Genomic DNA, 6,000 nt, shown 5'->3' with positions numbered 1-6,000 from the left:
CCTTTCACACCCACAGCAGCGGACAATCCTTTTTACACAGTTTTGCATTTGGTACGTACTGAAAAGGGTATTGCTAAAGAACTTGACACCCTTTAAGAACCTGAATACTTGTAAACAAAGTTTTAGAAAAATAAATGATAGGGAGCAATCTAAACCTGAAATCTATTTCTTTTCCTTTACTTCAAACCTATTGCTGGGAACTTTTCAAGGTTTCTGTCCTGGAGATTTAAAGGCTCTTATTCTCTTAACAGGTGCAGCATGGGGGGTGACAGCAGCAATGCAGCAATCCTCTTGGGAGTAATTAAATTTCCCTTTTTCCTTTCCTTTGTCTGTTGTATGTGTTTGGCAGTGCTTCTGCGAGGAGTTATGCATGTATGCACCTTTAATCCCTGCGTATCTCCATTCAGCAGAGGGAGTGAGATGCTAAATCTAAGCGTGCAGACTAGCTGCTCCGGGATCAAGACCCTCATGTTTTCATGTAGGAGCAGAAATATTTGTTTCCTTGCGGTGTACTCAAGCCCCATAGGGGTGTATGCTGGACTATCTAAGCTCTGCCGCAATGATAAAACCACAACAGCAATAATAATAATAACTAACAAAGTCATCGTGCCAATGATGCCTCGTAGGATACTTCTTTCCTAGCAATTCATCTTTTTCTACATCTGTACAATGCTCGGCCTCTTTGGCAGACATCATTGCAACAGTGCTGGCCAGCGCTTAGTGGGAGACAGAATTGTTTCCATTTTTGTAATTTCCATGTGTTCCATTTTTCCTCTCCCTGTCCTGGGGAGCCTTGAAGGCCTGGGGTGGGAACCATTGCGGCCTGCTGGGAGCGCGGCCAACTGAGCATGAAGGGATGGCAGGCGGCTCCCAGCCCCCAGCTAAAGGACATCTCCAGAGAAGCAAACCTACACAGCAGCAACCTGAATGGAGTAGCACAGGGAAAGGAGAACTTTCCCTACTGTGGGAAGAAGACTGCCGTGCCCCAAGTTAGCCATTTTGGTTTTGGTAAAGACTCACCAGTAAGACCACTTTTGGCCAATGCCTTAGTTGTGTATTCACGCTGCTAAAACGTAGGCTGGAGTGCAGCTTCCCTCCTCATTCGTACTGTTTGCACTCAGACCTGTGCTCGGGGGAGATGAGAAGGGAAAGCCTGACCACCTGCTCATCACCATGGTCCAGTCCTGAGCCTCCTTCAATGTGGGCTGGATGAGTGTGGGCAGAAAGTGCATGTGTCACGGGGCTCAGTGAGCTTCTGCAAGTCCACTTTTATATTAACTTTTTTTTTATAAAAAACACTTCTTGTGCTTACAGGCCCAAGTGATCGCCACCCTGCACAGTGTCCAGCATCCAAGGTGGTTTCATGCAGCCAAGGACTTGCGTGTTTGCTCTTAAGCAGATTAAGCAGCTGCAATGTGAGGGAGAAGGGGGGAGAATAGTGAAATGTTTTGCACAGTCCTTCTAGCTTCTCGGTGGAGAAATGAAAGTCAGCTGTGTGTGTTAAAATGATGTTTGTGGTATCATAAAATATGTCATAAGAATTCGAGACTAATCTGCTGGAGGTAGACACGATCCAGGAACCAGACCCCAAATGGTGGATGAATTCAGCCTTGTGTACTTCAGCCTTTTCTCAATTATTTGATTAAAAACAAAGAAATACTCTAGGACCTGAAAATCTGCTTTGAACATTGATTCAGAGAGTGGTAACTGAGTTTTAAGTATTTATGGCAAAACTTTAAGCTGTACTAGTGAATACATTATAGACTCTGTCCATTAAAAGTGATAAGCCTGGCTTGCTTGAGTCCTTGCTCTACAATTAGCCCCTTGCAGAGGAGAGAGGGGAAAAGGATGGAAAAGAAACCAAGCAGACTTTCGTGAAAATGACTCATTTTGCTGATTATTAAGGTTTTACTCCTCCACAGCCAACGTCTTCAGTGTGGAGCTGTAGGAGCTGGGGATGAGACAAAAAGCAACATCCAGATAATCTGTGGATCTGCTTTCACTGACCATCCTATGGTTTGCCCCCAAACAGCACTGGCTCTGGAGAAAGTCTGAAGCCCGTGGTAATGAGGACCTTCACCAGGCAGTGGGGAGATGCTTGTCTACAAGCAAAGAGCTTGTTGGTAGCTCTTTCTGGTTTGCCTTTACTGGTCCTATGTGAGACGCTAGGAAGTATGTATGTATTTGTTTTCTGCTGGTGGTGCAAATAGGATTGTTTTCTCTGCAAGCAGTGTAGGAATGAGTCTGTGGTCCTGTGCTCCTATGCTCTACCAGGCATAGGCCTTGGTGCAAAGAATGAAATGGAGGCCTTATTCCCTTGCCCAGCTCTGGGTCTGGTATGATACGAACGCGTCACTGCCCATAGATAGCTATTACTTAGGTGAGTGTCCATCAGTAACGCTGGTCTAAGCCTCAAGCTGAGACTGAAGGTCTTCAAGGCTCAAGGCAGTAGCCGCTCGAGGGTGAGGATCTGCTTTGCAGATCTTTCACAGACGCACACACCTTGTGGAACCACGGCCGGAGGGGGCATGGACACGCACTGTGGGCTACACCAGTATTTAGGCGCAGTTACCCTTCCCTGGGCAACCAGACGCAGAACAAACTGCATTTTAAAACCAGAGCATTTCCCAGCGCTCAAGGCCCCCCCCCCCCCCCCCAACACACAGTATTTCCTTTTCGCTCTCCTCCCTCCCACAGCTCGCACTGCACCCGCGGCGCAGAGCGCAGGCAGCGCCCCCGGCCGCTGCCGTCCCCGCCTGTCCCCGGCGGCAGCGCGGCCGCGCTGGAAAGCCGCGCTCGCCGCCCCCTCTGCGCGGCCGCGGCTCTCGCCGCTCTCCCGGGCGGCGGCGGCGGCGGCAGCAGCGGCGGCGGCTGCGCCCGGCCCCCGCCCGCCGGCGGCCGCCCCGCCTCGGCGCCGCAGCCCCGCGCTGCCTCCGCGCCTACCCGCAGCGCTAACGGCGGCAGTGCCCGTAGCAGCCATTGCCGGCAGTAAGCGGCAGATGCTTGCAAGGTCAGCGATCCGCGCCTCCCCCCCCGCGGCCGCGCTGCCCCCGCGGCCTGGCGGCGGGGCGGGGGGCGGTGGGAGGTGCGAGGAGGCGAGCGCGGGCGGCGCGGCTGCCGGGCGCGGGGGGGAGCTGGGCGGGCGGGCGGCGAGCGCCGGGGGCGGCTCCGGCAGCGACTCGCCCCCGTCGCACCTCCGTGCCTGCCCCCAGCGCGGCGGCGGGGAGCGCGGCGCTTCGCAACCCACTGCCGGCTGCCCCCGGCGCCGGCTGCGCCCCGCTCGCTGCAGGCGGGACGCGGCCCGGGCGCGGTTGTGCTTCCCGGCTGTCGCCTGCTGCCTGCAGACCGCGGAGCCTCTGCCCCCGGCCCCGCTCCCCTCCCCGGCCCCGTCATGCCGAAAGCGAGAGACGAGGCGCGGTGAGCGAGTCAGGTAACCCACGAAACGCGCTCGATGTCGGGAGCCCTCCGTGTGGGCTCTGGAGGGCTGCCGTGCTCGGAGGTTACTTTGAAATCCGGCTGGGCTTGTCTGCAGCCGCCTCAACGTTAAGTGGAGTACGCTTATCCGTGTCGTTCCCCAGCAAGTAAATCCGGATAACTTGTAGACTGGGTGGATTTTTTCCTCCTTTCTTTATACTGCCAGTTAGAGGAGAAGATACCCAGTAACTCCGATAGCATCATGTAGCGCTAGACGTCTTGCTCGTTTTTATAAGAAAATAATTTATTCTTTTTTTCTAATAGATAAGAGGAGGGGAATAAACTGCTCTATGCAGGTATATTCCAGCTCTGTAGAGTGACAGAATTGTGAGTTTGTTGTAGCTTTCGATGCTGCCTGCTAGCTAGGGTCGCACTGCAAAAATGTGCGCTTTACAAACATCTATCACCAAAGTGCTTTGTTTCAGCATGCCGTCTGGTGGAGTGACTTTGGAAGCAGTTCTGTGTTTGCCTCTCTTAAAAATGTGGATATGATTAAGATGTGTGCACTAAGTTGTTAGTTGGGGAGGCATTAAGGGTGTGTGTATGTGTAATATATGTGTGAAAGAAAAAGAACAAAGAAAACAGGCTTTTGATAACGTCCCATTAATTCAACTATAAACACTGTAATTCCTCAGTTCTTGTTTACTCAGTAAAACTCTTTTCCTCCTTCTCACAGATATGGTCCATGATCTGTTTGTTTTTCTGTACTCCCTTTCGTAGATCTCTTCTTCTGATACAGATTCGCTCAGGGTTTGGTACTGAGTGAGGCTGCTGGAAAATATTTGTAACCTTCTAACTTCTGATGCATGTCAAGGTCTTCTTTTTAGCCTTTTTGTATCCAGGATGAGGCAGGCATTTTAGAAATGCCCACTGAGTCTGAACTAGCGCAGAACTCATGGGATGATAATAATAATTTAGATTGAAAAAAAAAGACCTTCTGAAAATGCTATTATTGGGCATATAACAATATGTGATTGGATTTGAGCTTCTTGTTAATCGAAGGAAAGATAAAATGTGAAAAAGAACCATGGCTGAGGACTACAGAGTTAGACCAATTTTGTGCTGTTGCTGTCTGTGGCACTGGCGTGTCATCAGCACATGCTTCTGTGGAAAATTCCCTGCGTCCTCATGCTTTTGTTGGCAATACAATTTAAAGCCCAAATCTCTAGTTGAAACCTGTAACACTTTTCTGTCAGAGGTTTTGGACAACTATAGGAAATAGATGTTTATTTTCTGCTTCTTGTCCGGGGGGAAAGTTGGTTGGGGCATACCTGAGCGAAGTTTTGTTGCATGTTATAAATCTCCTTGGAAGCATTGGTCAGGGCTGTGGAATATCCAGATAAAAAAGGCCAGTGGGATCATAAGTGCTCAGTCTTAATGTAGCGTGTTTAAGTTATACATGCGAATGCAATAACTCAGAGGAGATGCTCATTCTAAGAGTTGCTGTGGCTTAGCAGAGTGCACAGGGGACTGGCAGATAGAGACCTCTGGACAGTGATCTTGATCCTGCAACTGACTGACTGGGACATCCTGCTCTGCCAAAATCCCTGCGTGTTTTTTTTCCCCACGCCTGTCTCTACTTCCATTTCTGGCTTCTCACCTTGACCCTCTGCTGAAGTGGAACAGGAGCTCCATCAGCTGCGATCTGATGGAGGCTGCAGCACAGTTTCAACTTTGGTCTCATGTTGTCCCAGTGAAATTGGAGGGATACACACAAGCAAGTGCTTGTGCAGGGCTTTAAGGTCAAGGCTTCTTACTGTAAGCTTTCTACAATGTGAACTGTTTTTTTCTTTTTTAAAAAATTGTATAGAACAAATGCTATATTGTATTTGGGTTCAGTATGAAATAACTGACCTTACTTGGGACCAATATGTACAAAAATACCAGCAGTGGTGCTTCTCTGCTGGAGTTTTCTGGAGAATTAGTTTGTACTTGGGATCTGATGTGTTGCTGGAAGCTGGTGATATTCAGACTCTTAAACTCTCTAGTCATCTTTTCAAGTGTTCAGTTTCCTAAGTCATTGAACGACTTCTTAGCATATGACCCCAGTTAGTTGGTATGTGGACGATATGGGTTGCAAGTGATTAACATGGCCTAGATGATGCCCTGATTAGTTTGTGTGACTCTGTCAAAGGCCCAGGAGCTCCTGTGTGATTTCAGTTTCTGACCATATGGCCCCTGACTTAGGGCTCTAATGTTAGGGCACTGACCTTTTAAAATGGTGGTTTTATATTGCTTTAAGATCTAGTGTTCCGGGAGTTAGCCTTTTTAAATGGTGATTTTATATTGCCTTCTGTATATCTATTTATTCGTCAGCCAGTTCTGCAGATCTTCCATGCATCAAGTAGCAGTTATTCAGGCAAGTAGATCCACTGTCTTGAGTGTGGTTATTCAGCTGAGTAAATGCTGTGCAATCTGAGTAAAAGGCACTAGATTTTGGGCATGAGAGCTCTGTTTTTTTGTAGAGAATGTAGGGAATGAATTCAATAAACCTGAGCCCCTAGTGTACCTTAATTTCTGTCCTGT

The 6,000-nt window shown here is 49.1% G+C and overlaps 1 protein-coding gene across 1 annotated transcript in view; it reads left to right on the top strand.

Annotated features, from left to right (window-relative positions):
- Positions 1–3,230: 3,230 nt before the first annotated feature.
- The window catches only part of RNF152 (ring finger protein 152), a 45,560-nt gene continuing 42,790 nt past the window's right edge, over positions 3,231–6,000 (top strand). Inside the window, exon 1 of the mRNA XM_062569838.1 lies at positions 3,231–3,430. The gene's annotated coding sequence lies outside the window, so the exon portion shown is untranslated. The remainder of the gene's footprint in view (positions 3,431–6,000) is intronic.

This window comes from Rhea pennata, chromosome 2, assembly GCF_028389875.1.
Source record: "Rhea pennata isolate bPtePen1 chromosome 2, bPtePen1.pri, whole genome shotgun sequence".
Taxonomy (NCBI): domain Eukaryota; kingdom Metazoa; phylum Chordata; class Aves; order Rheiformes; family Rheidae; genus Rhea; species Rhea pennata.
Note: the sequence above shows the minus strand (reverse complement) of the source record. Positions and strands in the feature narration are given on the sequence as shown.